The sequence below is a fragment of the Phyllobates terribilis genome, unplaced genomic scaffold (assembly GCF_046119375.1).
Source record: "Phyllobates terribilis strain yellow unplaced genomic scaffold, ASM4611937v1 Scaffold_8__6_contigs__length_399053987, whole genome shotgun sequence".
Taxonomy (NCBI): domain Eukaryota; kingdom Metazoa; phylum Chordata; class Amphibia; order Anura; family Dendrobatidae; genus Phyllobates; species Phyllobates terribilis.
Window position 1 is genome coordinate 5,599,370 of NW_027362768.1, and position 16,977 is coordinate 5,616,346.

Genomic DNA, 16,977 nt, shown 5'->3' on the forward strand with positions numbered 1-16,977 from the left:
TGTCAGTGAGCATTCCGATTTCAGTTCCAGAGCGATTCGCCCGATGAATCCTTCATATTTAGTCGTTTTCAGCCAATTTTCAGAATTTTTGAAAATTTCACTTTTTTGTGAAAATATCCACTAAATGAGGGAATAATAGGTGTGAGGGTACGCCAGGAGAGTTCCAAATGTGAGTGGGTAGAATATATATCCCACGGGGATAAAATTGAAAAAAGTTGAAAAAAAAATTTTTTTGGACTTAGTCATTTTTCCGGCGTTTATCAGACTTTCAGATAGGGGAAATGTCAGTGAGCGTTCCGATTTCAGTTCCAGAGCGATTCGCCCGATGAATCCTTCATATTTAGTCGTTTTCAGCAAGTTTCTGAATTTTTGAAAATGTCACTTTTTTGTGAAAATATCCACTAAATGAGGGAATAATATGTGTGAGGGTACGCCAGGAGAGTTCCAAATGTGTGTGGGTAGAATATATATCCCACGGGGGTAAAATTGAAAAAAGTTGAAAAAAATTTTTTTTTGGACTTAGTCATTTTTCCAGCGTTTATCAGACTTTCAGATAGGGGAAATGTCAGTGAACAATCCGATTTCAGTTCCAGAGCGATTCGCCCGACGAATCCTTCATATTTAGTCGTTTTCAGCCAATTTTCAGAATTTTTGAAAATTTCACTTTTTTGTGAAAATATCCACTAAATGAGGGAATAATATGTGTAAGGGTATGCCAGGAGAGTTCCAAATGTGTGTGGGTAGAATATATATCCCACGGAGGTAAAATTGAAAAAAGTTGAAAAAAATTTTTTTTTGGACTTAGTCATTTTTCCGGCGTTTATCAGACTTTCAGATAGGGGAAATGTCAGTGAGCATTCCAATTTCAGTTCCAGAGCGATTCGCACGATGAATCCTTCATATTTAGTCGTTTTCAGCAATTTTCTGAATTTTTGAAAATTTCACTTTTTTGTGAAAATATCCACTAAATGAGGGAATAATATGTGTGAGGGTATGCCAGGAGAGTTCCAAATGTGTGTGGGTAGAATATATATCCCACGGGGGTAAAATTGAAAAAAGTTGAAAAAAAATTTTTTTTGGACTTAGTCATTTTTCCGGCGTTTATCAGACTTTCAGATAGGGGAAATGTCAGTGAGCATTCCGATTTAATTTCCAGAGCGATTCGACCGATGAGTCATTCATATTTAGTCGTTTTCAGCCAATTTTCAGAATTTTTGAAAATTTCACTTTTTTGTGAAAATATCCACTAAATGAGGGAATAATATGTGTGAGGGTACGCCAGGAGAGTTCCAAATGTGTGTGGGTAGAATATATATCCCACGGGGCTAAAATTGAAAAAAGTTTAAAAAAAAATTTTTTTGGACTTAGTCATTTTTCCGGCGTTTATTAGACTTTCAGATAGGGGAAATGTCAGTGAGCGTTCCGATTTCAGTTCCAGAGCGATTCGACCAATGAGTCGTTCATATTTAGTCGTTTTCAGCTAATTTTCAGAATTTTTGAAAATTTCACTTTTTTGTGAAAATATCCACTAAATGAGGGAATAATATGTGTGAGGGTACACCAGGAGAGTTCCAAATGTTTGGGTAGAATATATATCCCACGGGGGTAAAATTGAAAAAAGTTGAAAAAAATTTTTTTTTGGACTTAGTCATTTTTCCGGCGTTTATCAGACTTTCAGATAGGGGAAATGTCAGTGAGCGTTCCGATTTCAGTTCCAGAGCGATTCGCCCGATGAATCCTTCATATTTAGTCGTTTTCAGCAAGTTTCTGAATTTTTGAAAATTTCACTTTTTTGTGAAAATATCCACTAAATGAGGGAATAATATGTGTGAGGGTACGCCAGGAGAGTTCCAAATGTGTGTGGGTAGAATATATATCCCACGGGGGTAAAATTGAAAAAAGTTGAAAAAAAATTTTTTTCGACTTAGTTTTCCGGTGTTTATCAGACTTTCAGATAGGGGAAATGTCAGTGAGCATTCCGATTTCAGTTCCAGAGCGATTCGCCCGATGAATCCTTCATATTTAGTCGTTTTCAGCTAATTTTCAGAATTTTTGAAAATTTCACTTTTTTGTGAAAATATCCACTAAATGAGGGAATAATATGTGTGAGGGTACACCAGGAGAGTTCCAAATGTTTGGGTAGAATATATATCCCACGGGGGTAAAATTGAAAAAAGTTGAAAAAAATTTTTTTTTGGACTTAGTCATCTTTCCTGCGTTTATCAGACTTTCAGATAGGGGAAATGTCAGTGAGCGTTCCGATTTCAGTTCCAGAGCGATTCGACCGATGAGTTGTTCATATTTAGTCGTTTTCAGCCAATTTTCTGAATTTTTGAAAATTTCCATTTTTCTGAAAATATCCACTAAATGAGGGAATAATATGTGTGAGGGTACGCCAGGAGAGTTCCAAATGTGTGTGGGTAGAATATATATCCCACGGGGGTAAAATTGAAAAAAGTTGAAAAATATTTTTTTTTGGACTTAGTCATTTTTCCGGCGTTTATCAGACTTTCAGATAGGGGAAATGTCAGTGAGCGTTCCGATTTCAGTTCCAGAGCGATTCGCCCGATGAATCCTTCATATTTAGTCGTTTTCAGCAAGTTTCTGAATTTTTGAAAATTTCACTTTTTTGTGAAAATATCCACTAAATGAGGGAATAATATGTGTGAGGGTACGCCAGGAGAGTTCCAAATGTGTGTGGGTAGAATATATATCCCACGGGGGTAAAATTGAAAAAAGTTGAAAAAAAAATTTTTTCGACTTAGTTTTCCGGTGTTTATCAGACTTTCAGATAGGGGAAATGTCAGTGAGCATTCCGATTACAGTTCCAGAGCGATTCGCCCGATGAATCCTTCATATTTAGTCGTTTTCAGCCAATTTTCTGAATTTTTGAAAATTTCCATTTTTGTGAAAATATCCACTAAATGAGGGAATAATATGTGTGAGGGTACGCCAGGAGAGTTCCAAATGTGTGGGTAGAATATATATCCCACGAGGGTAAAATTGAAAAAAGTTGAAAAAAAATTTTTTTTGGACTTAGTCATCTTTCCGGCGTTTATCAGACTTTCAGATAGGGGAAATGTCAGTGAGCGTTCCGATTTCAGTTCCAGAGCGATTCGACCGATGAGTCGTTCATATTTAGTCGTTTTCAGCCAATTTTCTGAATTTTTGAAAATTTCCATTTTTGTGAAAATATCCACTAAATGAGGGAATAATATGTGTGAGGGTATGCCAGGAGAGTTCCAAATGTGTGTGGGTAGAATATATATCCCACGGGGGTAAAATTGAAAAAAGTTGAAAAAATTTTTTTTTTGGACTTAGTCATTTTTCCGGCGTTTATCAGACTTTCAGATAGGGGAAATGTCAGTGAGCATTCCGATTTCAGTTCCAGAGCGATTCGCCCGATGAATCCTTCATATTTAGTCGTTTTCAGCCAATTTTCAGAATTTTTGAAAATTTCACTTTTTTGTGAAAATATCCACTAAATGAGGGAATAATAGGTGTGAGGGTACGCCAGGAGAGTTCCAAATGTGAGTGGGTAGAATATATATCCCACGGGGATAAAATTGAAAAAAGTTGAAAAAAAAATTTTTTTGGACTTAGTCATTTTTCCGGCGTTTATCAGACTTTCAGATAGGGGAAATGTCAGTGAGCGTTCCGATTTCAGTTCCAGAGAGATTCGACCGATGAATCGTTCATATTTAGTCGTTTTCAGCCAATTTTCTGAATTTTTGAAAATTTCACTTTTTTGTGAAAATATCCACTAAATGAGGGAATAATATGTGTGAGGGTACGCCAGGAGAGTTCCAAATGTGTGTGGGTAGAATATATATCCCACGGGGGTAAAATTGAAAAAAATTTTTTTTTGGACTTAGTCATTTTTCCAGCGTTTATCAGACTTTCAGATAGGGGAAATGTCAGTGAGCATTCCGATTTCAGTTCCAGAGCGATTCGCCCGATGAATCCTTCATATTTAGTCGTTTTCAGCAAGTTTCTGAATTTTTGAAAATTTCACTTTTTTGTGAAAATATCCACTAAATGAGGGAATAATATGTGTGAGGGTACGCCAGGAGAGTTCCAAATGTGTGTGGGTAGAATATATATCCCACGGAGGTAAAATTGAAAACAGTTGAAAAAAAATTTGTTTGGACTTAGTCATTTTACGGGCGTTTATCAGACTTTCAGATAGGGGAAATTTCAGTGAGCGTTCCGATTTCAGTTCCAGAGCGATTCGACCGATGAGTCGTTCATATTTAGTCGTTTTCAGCCAATTTTCTGAATTTTTGAAAATTTCCATTTTTGTGAAAATATCCACTAAATGAGGGAATAATATGTGTGAGGGTATGCCAGGAGAGTTCCAAATGTGTGTGGGTAGAATATATATCCCACGGGGGTAAAATTGAAAAAAGTTGAAAAAAATTTTTTTTTGGACTTAGTCATTTTTCCGGCGTTTATCAGACTTTCAAATAGGGGAAATGTCAGTGAGCGTTCCGATTTCAGTTCCAGAGCGATTCGACCGATGAGTCATTCATATTTAGTCGTTTTCAGCCAATTTTCTGAATTTTTGAAAATTTCCATTTTTGTGAAAATATCCACTAAATGAGGGAATAATATGTGTGAGGGTATGCCAGGAGAGTTCCAAATGTGTGTGGGTAGAATATATATCCCACGGGGGTAAAATTGAAAAAAGTTGAAAAAAATTTTTTTTTGGACTTAGTCATTTTTCCGGCGTTTATCAGACTTTCAAATAGGGGAAATGTCAGTGAGCGTTCCGATTTCAGTTCCAGAGCGATTCGACCAATGAGTCGTTCATATTTAGTCGTTTTCAGCCAATTTTCTGAATTTTTGAAAATTTCCATTTTTGTGAAAATATCCACTAAATGAGGGAATAATATGTGTGAGGGTACGCCAGGAGAGTTCCAAATGTGTGTGGGTAGAATATATATCCCACGGGGGTAAAATTGAAAAAAGTTGAAAAAAATTTTTTTTTGGACTTAGTCATTTTTCCAGCGTTTATCAGACTTTCAGATAGGGGAAATGTCAGTGAGCATTCCGATTTCAGTTCCAGAGCGATTCGCCCGATGAATCCTTCATATTTAGTCGTTTTCAGCAATTTTCTGAATTTTTGAAAATTTCACTTTTTTGTGAAAATATCCTCTAAATGAGGGAATAATATGTGTGAGGGTACGCCAGGAGAGTTACAAATGTGTGTGGGTAGAATATATATCCCACGGGGGTAAAATTGAAAAAAGTTAAAAAAATTTTTTTTTGGGACTTAGTCATTTTTCCGGCGTTTATCAGACTTTCAGATAGGGGAAATGTCAGTGAGCGTTCCGATTTCAGTTCCAGAGCGATTCGCCCGATGAATCCTTCATATTTAGTCGTTTTCAGCCAATTTTCAGAATTTTTGAAAATTTCACTTTTTTGTGAAAATATCCACTAAATGAGGGAATAATATGTGTAAGGGTATGCCAGGAGAGTTCCAAATGTGTGTGGGTAGAATATATATCCCACGGAGGTAAAATTGAAAAAAGTTGAAAAAAATTTTTTTTTGGACTTAGTCATTTTTCCGGCGTTTATCAGACTTTCAGATAGGGGAAATGTCAGTGAGCGTTCCGATTTCAGTTCCAGAGCGATTCGCCCGATGAATCCTTCATATTTAGTCGTTTTCAGCAAGTTTCTGAATTTTTGAAAATTTCACTTTTTTGTGAAAATATCCACTAAATGAGGGAATAATATGTGTGAGGGTACGCCAGGAGAGTTCCAAATGTGTGTGGGTAGAATATATATCCCACGGGGGTAAAATTGAAAAAAGTTGAAAAAAAATTTTTTTCGACTTAGTTTTCCGGTGTTTATCAGACTTTCAGATAGGGGAAATGTCAGTGAGCATTCCGATTTCAGTTCCAGAGCGATTCGCCCGATGAATCCTTCATATTTAGTCGTTTTCAGCTAATTTTCAGAATTTTTGAAAATTTCACTTTTTTGTGAAAATATCCACTAAATGAGGGAATAATATGTGTGAGGGTACACCAGGAGAGTTCCAAATGTTTGGGTAGAATATATATCCCACGGGGGTAAAATTGAAAAAAGTTGAAAAAAATTTTTTTTTGGACTTAGTCATCTTTCCTGCGTTTATCAGACTTTCAGATAGGGGAAATGTCAGTGAGCATTCCGATTACAGTTCCAGAGCGATTCGCCCGATGAATCCTTCATATTTAGTCGTTTTCAGCCAATTTTCTGAATTTTTGAAAATTTCCATTTTTGTGAAAATATCCACTAAATGAGGGAATAATATGTGTGAGGGTACGCCAGGAGAGTTCCAAATGTGTGGGTAGAATATATATCCCACGAGGGTAAAATTGAAAAAAGTTGAAAAAAAATTTTTTTTGGACTTAGTCATCTTTCCGGCGTTTATCAGACTTTCAGATAGGGGAAATGTCAGTGAGCGTTCCGATTTCAGTTCCAGAGCGATTCGACCGATGAGTCGTTCATATTTAGTCGTTTTCAGCCAATTTTCTGAATTTTTGAAAATTTCCATTTTTGTGAAAATATCCACTAAATGAGGGAATAATATGTGTGAGGGTATGCCAGGAGAGTTCCAAATGTGTGTGGGTAGAATATATATCCCACGGGGGTAAAATTGAAAAAAGTTGAAAAAATTTTTTTTTTGGACTTAGTCATTTTTCCGGCGTTTATCAGACTTTCAGATAGGGGAAATGTCAGTGAGCATTCCGATTTCAGTTCCAGAGCGATTCGCCCGATGAATCCTTCATATTTAGTCGTTTTCAGCCAATTTTCAGAATTTTTGAAAATTTCACTTTTTTGTGAAAATATCCACTAAATGAGGGAATAATAGGTGTGAGGGTACGCCAGGAGAGTTCCAAATGTGAGTGGGTAGAATATATATCCCACGGGGATAAAATTGAAAAAAGTTGAAAAAAAAATTTTTTTGGACTTAGTCATTTTTCCGGCGTTTATCAGACTTTCAGATAGGGGAAATGTCAGTGAGCGTTCCGATTTCAGTTCCAGAGAGATTCGACCGATGAATCGTTCATATTTAGTCGTTTTCAGCCAATTTTCTGAATTTTTGAAAATTTCACTTTTTTGTGAAAATATCCACTAAATGAGGGAATAATATGTGTGAGGGTACGCCAGGAGAGTTCCAAATGTGTGTGGGTAGAATATATATCCCACGGGGGTAAAATTGAAAAAAATTTTTTTTTGGACTTAGTCATTTTTCCAGCGTTTATCAGACTTTCAGATAGGGGAAATGTCAGTGAGCATTCCGATTTCAGTTCCAGAGCGATTCGCCCGATGAATCCTTCATATTTAGTCGTTTTCAGCAAGTTTCTGAATTTTTGAAAATTTCACTTTTTTGTGAAAATATCCACTAAATGAGGGAATAATATGTGTGAGGGTACGCCAGGAGAGTTCCAAATGTGTGTGGGTAGAATATATATCCCACGGAGGTAAAATTGAAAACAGTTGAAAAAAAATTTGTTTGGACTTAGTCATTTTACGGGCGTTTATCAGACTTTCAGATAGGGGAAATGTCAGTGAGCGTTGCGATTTCAGTTCCAGAGCGATTCGACCGATGAGTCGTTCATATTTAGTCGTTTTCAGCCAATTTTCTGAATTTTTGAAAATTTCCATTTTTGTGAAAATATCCACTAAATGAGGGAATAATATGTGTGAGGGTATGCCAGGAGAGTTCCAAATGTGTGTGGGTAGAATATATATCCCACGGGGGTAAAATTGAAAAAAGTTGAAAAAAATTTTTTTTTGGACTTAGTCATTTTTCCGGCGTTTATCAGACTTTCAAATAGGGGAAATGTCAGTGAGCGTTCCGATTTCAGTTCCAGAGCGATTCGACCGATGAGTCATTCATATTTAGTCGTTTTCAGCCAATTTTCAGAATTTTTGAAAATTTCACTTTTTTGTGAAAATATCCACTAAATGAGGGAATAATATGTGTGAGGGTACGCCAGGAGAGTTCCAAATGTGTGTGGGTAGAATATATATCCCACAGGGGTAAAATTGAAAAAAGTTGAAAAAAAATTTTTTTTGGACTTAGTCATTTTTCCGGCGTTTATCAGACTTTCAGATAGGGGAAATGTCAGTGAGCATTCCGATTTCAGTTCCAGAGCGATTCGCCCGATGAATCCTTCATACTTAGTCGTTTTCAGCCAATTTTCAGAATTTTTGAAAATTTCACTTTTTTGTGAAAATATCCACTAAATGAGGGAATAATATGTGTGAGGGTACGCCAGGAGAGTTCCAAATGTGTGTGGGTAGAATATAAATCCCACGGGGCTAAAATTGAAAAAAGTTTAAAAAAAAATTTTTTTGGACTTAGTCATTTTTCCGGCGTTTATTAGACTTTCAGATAGGGGAAATGTCAGTGAGCGTTCCGATTTCAGTTCCAGAGCGATTCGACCAATGAGTCGTTCATATTTAGTCGTTTTCAGCCAATTTTCTGAATTTTTGAAAATTTCCATTTTTGTGAAAATATCCACTAAATGAGGGAATAATATGTGTGAGGGTACGCCAGGAGAGTTCCAAATGTGTGTGGGTAGAATATATATCCCACGGGGGTAAAATTGAAAAAAGTTGAAAAAAATTTTTTTTTGGACTTAGTCATTTTTCCAGCGTTTATCAGACTTTCAGATAGGGGAAATGTCAGTGAGCATTCCGATTTCAGTTCCAGAGCGATTCGCCCGATGAATCCTTCATATTTAGTCGTTTTCAGCAATTTTCTGAATTTTTGAAAATTTCACTTTTTTGTGAAAATATCCTCTAAATGAGGGAATAATATGTGTGAGGGTACGCCAGGAGAGTTACAAATGTGTGTGGGTAGAATATATATCCCACGGGGGTAAAATTGAAAAAAGTTGAAAAAAAATTTTTTTCGACTTAGTTTTCCGGTGTTTATCAGACTTTCAGATAGGGGAAATGTCAGTGAGCATTCCGATTACAGTTCCAGAGCGATTCGCCCGATGAATCCTTCATATTTAGTCGTTTTCAGCCAATTTTCTGAATTTTTGAAAATTTCCATTTTTGTGAAAATATCCACTAAATGAGGGAATAATATGTGTGAGGGTACGCCAGGAGAGTTCCAAATGTGTGGGTAGAATATATATCCCACGAGGGTAAAATTGAAAAAAGTTGAAAAAAAATTTTTTTTGGACTTAGTCATCTTTCCGGCGTTTATCAGACTTTCAGATAGGGGAAATGTCAGTGAGCGTTCCGATTTCAGTTCCAGAGCGATTCGACCGATGAGTCGTTCATATTTAGTCGTTTTCAGCCAATTTTCTGAATTTTTGAAAATTTCCATTTTTGTGAAAATATCCACTAAATGAGGGAATAATATGTGTGAGGGTATGCCAGGAGAGTTCCAAATGTGTGTGGGTAGAATATATATCCCACGGGGGTAAAATTGAAAAAAGTTGAAAAAATTTTTTTTTTGGACTTAGTCATTTTTCCGGCGTTTATCAGACTTTCAGATAGGGGAAATGTCAGTGAGCATTCCGATTTCAGTTCCAGAGCGATTCGCCCGATGAATCCTTCATATTTAGTCGTTTTCAGCCAATTTTCAGAATTTTTGAAAATTTCACTTTTTTGTGAAAATATCCACTAAATGAGGGAATAATAGGTGTGAGGGTACGCCAGGAGAGTTCCAAATGTGAGTGGGTAGAATATATATCCCACGGGGATAAAATTGAAAAAAGTTGAAAAAAAAATTTTTTTGGACTTAGTCATTTTTCCGGCGTTTATCAGACTTTCAAATAGGGGAAATGTCAGTGAGCGTTCCGATTTCAGTTCCAGAGCGATTCGACCGATGAGTCATTCATATTTAGTCGTTTTCAGCCAATTTTCAGAATTTTTGAAAATTTCACTTTTTTGTGAAAATATCCACTAAATGAGGGAATAATATGTGTGAGGGTACGCCAGGAGAGTTCCAAATGTGTGTGGGTAGAATATAAATCCCACGGGGCTAAAATTGAAAAAAGTTTAAAAAAAAATTTTTTTGGACTTAGTCATTTTTCCGGCGTTTATTAGACTTTCAGATAGGGGAAATGTCAGTGAGCGTTCCGATTTCAGTTCCAGAGCGATTCGACCAATGAGTCGTTCATATTTAGTCGTTTTCAGCCAATTTTCTGAATTTTTGAAAATTTCCATTTTTGTGAAAATATCCACTAAATGAGGGAATAATATGTGTGAGGGTACGCCAGGAGAGTTCCAAATGTGTGTGGGTAGAATATATATCCCACGGGGGTAAAATTGAAAAAAGTTGAAAAAAATTTTTTTTTGGACTTAGTCATTTTTCCAGCGTTTATCAGACTTTCAGATAGGGGAAATGTCAGTGAGCATTCCGATTTCAGTTCCAGAGCGATTCGCCCGATGAATCCTTCATATTTAGTCGTTTTCAGCAATTTTCTGAATTTTTGAAAATTTCACTTTTTTGTGAAAATATCCTCTAAATGAGGGAATAATATGTGTGAGGGTACGCCAGGAGAGTTACAAATGTGTGTGGGTAGAATATATATCCCACGGGGGTAAAATTGAAAAAAGTTAAAAAAATTTTTTTTTGGGACTTAGTCATTTTTCCGGCGTTTATCAGACTTTCAGATAGGGGAAATGTCAGTGAGCGTTCCGATTTCAGTTCCAGAGCGATTCGCCCGATGAATCCTTCATATTTAGTCGTTTTCAGCCAATTTTCTGAATTTTTGAAAATTTCACTTTTTTGTGAAAATATCCACTAAATGAAGGAATAATATATGTGAGGGTATGCCAGGAGAGTTCCAAATGTGTGTGGGTAGAATATATATCCCACGGGGGTAAAATTGAAAAAAGTTTTAAAAAAATTTTTTTTGGACTTAGTTTTCCGGCGTTTATCAGACTTTCAGATAGGGGAAATGTCAGTGAGCGTTCCGATTTCAGTTCCAGAGCGATTCGCCCGATGAATCCTTCATATTTAGTCGTTTTCAGCCAATTTTCTGAATTTTTGAAAATTTCACTTTTTTGTGAAAATATCCACTAAATGAGGGAATAATATGTGTGAGGGTACCCCAGGAGAGTTCCAAATGTGTGTGGGTAGAATATATATCCCACGGGGGTAAAATTGAAAAAAGTTAAAAAAATTTTTTTTTGGGACTTAGTCATTTTTCCGGCGTTTATCAGACTTTCAGATAGGGGAAATGTCAGTGAGCGTTCCGATTTCAGTACCAGAGCGGTTCACCCGATGAATCCTTCATATTTAGTCGTTTTCAGCCAATTTTCAGAATTTTTGAAAATTTCACTTTTTTGTGAAAATATCCAGTAAATGAGGGAATAATATGTGTGAGGGTACGCCAGGAGAGTTCCAAATGTGTGTGGGTAGAATATATATCCCACGGGGGTAAAATTGAAAAAAGTTTTAAAAAAAATTTTTTTGGACTTAGTTTTCCGGCGTTTATCAGACTTTCAGATAGGGGAAATGTCAGTGAGCGTTCCGATTTCAGTTCCAGAGCGATTCGCCCGATGAATCCTTCATATTTAGTCGTTTTCAGCCAATTTTCTGAATTTTTGAAAATTTCACTTTTTTGTGAAAATATCTACTAAATGAGGGAATAATATGTGTGAGGGTACGCCAGGAGAGTTCCAAATGTGTGTGGGTAGAATAGATATCCCACGGGGGTAAAATTGAAAAAAGTTGAAAAAAAATTTTTTTGGGACTTAGTCAGTTTTCCGGCGTTTATCAGACTTTCAGATAGGGGAAATGTCAGTGAGCGTTCCGATTTCAGTACCAGAGCGAATCACCCGATGAATCCTTCATATGTAGTCACTTTCAGCCAATTTTCTGAATTTTTGAAAATTTCAATTTTTGTGAAAATATCCACTAAATGAGGGAATAATATGTGTGAGGGTACGCCAGGAGAGTTCCAAATGTGTGTGAGTAGAATTTGTATCCCACAGGGGTAAAATTGAAAAAAGTTTAAAAAATTTTTTTTTGGACTTAGTCATTTTTCCGGCGTTTATCAGACTTTCAGATAGGGGAAATGTCAGTGAGCGTTCCGATTTCAGTACCAGAGCGATTCACCCGATGAATCCTTCATATTTAGTCGTTTTCAGCCAATTTTCTGAATTTTTGAAAATTTCACTTTTTTGTGAAAATATCCACTAAATGAGGGAATAATATGTGTGAGGGTACGCCAGGAGAGTTCCAAATGTGTGTGGGTAGAATATATATCCCACGGGGGTAAAATTGAAAAAAGTTTAAAAAAAATTTTTTTTGGACTTAGTTTTCCGGCGTTTATCAGACTTTCAGATAGGGGAAATGTCAGTGAGCGTTCCGATTTCAGTTCCAGAGCGATTCGCCCGATGAATCCTTCATATTTAGTCGTTTTCAGCCAATTTTCTGAATTTTTGAAAATTTCACTTTTTTGTGAAAATATCCACTAAATGAGGGAATAATATGTGTGAGGGTACGCCAGGAGAGTTCCAAATGTGTGTGGGTAGAATAGATATCCCACGGGGGTAAAATTGAAAAAAGTTGAAAAAAAATTTTTTTGGGACTTAGTCAGTTTTCCGGCGTTTATCAGACTTTCAGATAGGGGAAATGTCAGAGAGCGTTCCGATTTCAGTTCCAGAGCGATTCGCCCGATGAATCCTTCATATTTAGTCGTTTTCAGCAATTTTCTGAATTTTTGAAAATTTCACTTTTTTGTGAAAATATCCACTAAATGAGGGAATAATATGTGTGAGGGTACGCCAGGAGAGTTCCAAATGTGTGTGGGTAGAATATATATCCCACGGGGGTAAAATTGAAAAAATTTAAAAAAAATTTTTTTTGGACTTAGTCATTTTTCCGGCGTTTATCAGACTTTTAGATAGGGGAAATGTCAGTGAGCGTTCCGATTTCAGTACCAGAGTGAATCACCCCATGAATCCTTCATATGTAGTCACTTTCAGCCAATTTTCTGAATTTTTGAAAATTTCACTTTTTTGTGAAAATATCCACTAAATGAGGGAATAATATGTGTGAGGGTACGCCAGGAGAGTTCCAAATGTGTGTGGGTAGAATAGATATCCCACGGAGGTAAAATTGAAAAAAGTTGAAAAAAATTTTTTTGGGGACTTAGTCAGTTTTCTGGCGTTTATCAGACTTTCAGATAGGGGAAATGTCAGTGAGCGTTCCGATTTCAGTACCAGAGTGAATCACCCGATGAATCCTTCATATGTAGTCACTTTCAGCCAATTTTCTGAATTTTTGAAAATTTCACTTTTTTGTGAAAATATCCACTAAATAAGGGAATAATATATGTGAGGGTACGCCAGGAGAGTTCCAAATGTGTGTGGGTAGAATATATATCCCACGGGGGTAAAATTGAAAAAAGTTGAAAAAATTTTTTTTTTGGACTTAGTCATTTTTCCGGCGTTTATCAGACTTTCAGATAGGGGAAATGTCAGTGAGCGTTCCGATTTCAGTACCAGAGCGATTCACCCGATAAATCCTTCATATTTAGTCGTTTTCAGCCAATTTTCAGAATTTTTGAAAATTTCACTTTTTTGTGAAAATATCCACTAAATGAGGGAATAATATGTGTGAGGGTACGCCAGGAGAGTTCCAAATGTGTGTGGGTAGAATATATATCCCACGTGGGTAAAATTGAAAAAAGTTTAAAAAACATTTTTTTTGGACTTAGTTTTCCGTCGTTTATCAGACTTTCAGATAGGGGAAATGTCAGTGAGCGTTCCGATTTCAGTTCCAGAGCGATTCGCCCGATTAATCCTTCATATTTAGTCGTTTTCAGCAATTTTCTGAATTTTTGAAAATTTCACTTTTTTGTGAAAATATCCACTAAATGAGGGAATAATATATGTGAGGGTATGCCAGGAGAGTTCCAAATGTGTGTGGGTAGAATATATATCCCACGGGGGTAAAATTGAAAAAATTTAAAAAAATTTTTTTTTGGACTTAGTCATTTTTCCGGCGTTTATCAGACTTTCAGATAGGGGAAATGTCAGTGAGCGTTCCGATTTCAGTACCAGAGCGAATCACCCGATGAATCCTTCATATGTAGTCACTTTCAGCCAATTTTCAGAATTTTTGAAAATTTCACTTTTTTGTGAAAATATCCACTAAATGAGGGAATAATATGTGTGAGGGTACGCCAGGAGAGCTCCAAATGTGAGTGGGTAGAATATATATCCCACGGGGTAAAATTGAAAAAAGTTTAAAAAAAAATTTTTTTGGACTTAGTCATTTTTCCGGCGTTTAACAGACTTTCAGATAGGGGAAATATCAGTGAGCATTCCGATTTCAGTTCCAGAGCGATTCGACCGATGAGTCGTTCATATTTAGTCGTTTTCAGCCAATTTTCTGAATTTTTGAAAATTTCCATTTTTGTGAAAATATCCACTAAATGAGGGAATAATATGTGTGAGGGTACGCCAGGAGAGTTCCAAATGTGTGTGGGTAGAATATATATCCCACGGGGGTAAAATTGAAAAAAGTTGAAAAAAATTTTTTTTTGGACTTAGTCATTTTTCCGACGTTTATCAGACTTTCAGATAGGGGAAATGTCAGTGAGCATTCCGATTTCAGTTCCAGAGCGATTCGACCGATGAGTCGTTCATATTTAGTCGTTTTCAGCCAATTTTCTGAATTTTTGAAAATTTCCATTTTTGTGAAAATATCCACTAAATGAGGGAATAATATGTGTGAGGGTACGCCAGGAGAGTTCCAAATGTGTTTGGGTAGAATATATATCCCACGGGGGTAAAATTGAAAAAAGTTGAAAAATTTTTTTTTTTAGACTTAGTGATTTTTCCGGCGTTTATCAGACTTTCAGATAGGGGAAATGTTAGTGAGCATTCCGATTTCAGTTCCAGAGCGATTCGCCCGATGAATCCTTCATATTTAGTCGTTTTCAGCCAATTTTCTGAATTTTTGAAAATTTCCATTTTTGTGAAAATATCCACTAAATGAGGGAATAATATGTGTGAGCGTACGCCAGGAGAGTTCCAAATGTGTGTGGGTAGAATATATATCCCACGGGGGTAAAATTGAAAAAAGTTGAAAAAAATTTTTTTTTAGACTTAGTCATTTTTCCGGCGTTTATCAGACTTTCAGATAGGGGAAATGTCAGTGAGAATTCCGATTTCAGTTCCAGAGCGATTCAACCGATGAGTCGTTCATATTTAGTCGTTTTCAGCCAATTTTCAGAATTTTTGAAAATTTCACTTTTTTGTGAAAATATCCACTAAATGAGGGAATAATATGTGTGAGGGTACGCCAGGAGATTTCAAAATGTGTGTGGGTAGAATGTATATCCCACGGGGGTAAAATTGAAAAAAGTTGAAAAAATTTTTTTTTTAGACTTAGTCATTTTTCCGGCGTTTATCAGACTTTCAGATAGGGGAAATGTCAGTGAGCATTCCGATTTCAGTTCCAGAGCGATTCGCCCGATGAATCCTTCATATTTAGTCGTTTTCAGCCAATTTTCAGAATTTTTGAAAATTTCACTTTTTTGTGAAAATATCCACTAAATGAGGGAATAATATGTGTGAGGGTATGCCAGGAGAGTTCCAAATGTGAGTGGGTAGAATATATATCCCACGGGGGTAAAATTGAAAAAAGTTGAAAAAAAAATATTTTTGGACTTAGTCATTTTTCCGGCGTTTATCAGACTTTCAGATAGAGGAAATGTCAGTGAGCATTCCGGAATTTTTGAAAATTTCACTTTTTTGTGAAAATATCCACTAAATGAGGGAATAATATGTGTGAGGGTACACCAGGAGAGTTCCAAATGTGTGTGGGTAGAATATATATCCCACGGGGGTAAAATTGAAAAAAGTTTAAAAAAAATTTTTTTTGGACTTAGTTATTTTTCCGGCGTTTATCAGACTTTCAGATAGGGGAAATGTCAGTGAGCATTCCGATTTCAGTTCCAGAGCGATTCGCCCGATGAATCCTTCATATTTAGTCGTTTTCAGCCAATTTTCAGAATTTTTGAAAATTTCACTTTTTTGTGAAAATATCCACTAAATGAGGGAATAACATGTGTGAGGGTACGCCAGGAGAGTTCCAAATGTGTGTGGGTAGAATATATATCCCACGGGGCTAAAATTGAAAAAAGTTTTAAAAAAAATTTTTTTGGACTTAGTCATTTTTCCGCCGTTTATCAGACTTTCAGATAGGGGAAATGTCAGTGAGCGTTCCGATTTCAGTTCCAGAGCGATTCGACCAATGAGTCGTTCATATTTAGTCGTTTTCAGCCAATTTTCTGAATTTTTGAAAATTTCACTTTTTTGTGAAAATATCCACTAAATGAGGGAATAATATGTGTGAGGGTACGCCAGGAGAGTTCCAAATGTGTGTGGGTAGAATATATATCCCACGGGGGTAAAATTGAAAAAAGTTGAAAAAAATTTTTTTTTGGACTTAGTCATTTTTCCGCCGTTTATCAGACTTTCAGATAGGGGAAATGTCAGTGAGCATTCCGATTTCAGTTCCAGAGCGATTCGCCCGATGAATTCTTCATATTTAGTCGTTTTCAGCCAATTTTCAGAATTTTTGAAAATTTCACTTTTTTGTGAAAATATCCACTAAATGAGGGAATAATATGTGTGAGGGTATGCCAGGAGAGTTCCAAATGTGTGTGGGTAGAATATATATCCCACGGGGCTAAAATTGAAAAAAGTTGAAAAAAAAATTTTTTTGGACTTAGTCATTTTTCCGGCGTTTAACAGACTTTCAGATAGGGGAAATGTCAGTGAGCATTCCGATTTCAGTTCCAGAGCGATTCGACCGATGAGTCGTTCATATTTAGTCGTTTTCAGCCAATTTTCTGAATTTTTGAAAATTTCCATTTTTGTGAAAATATCCACTAAATGAGGGAATAATATGTGTGAGGGTACGCCAGGAGAGTTCCAAATGTGTTTGGGTAGAATATATATCCCACGGGGGTAAAATTGAAAAAAGTTGAAAAAATT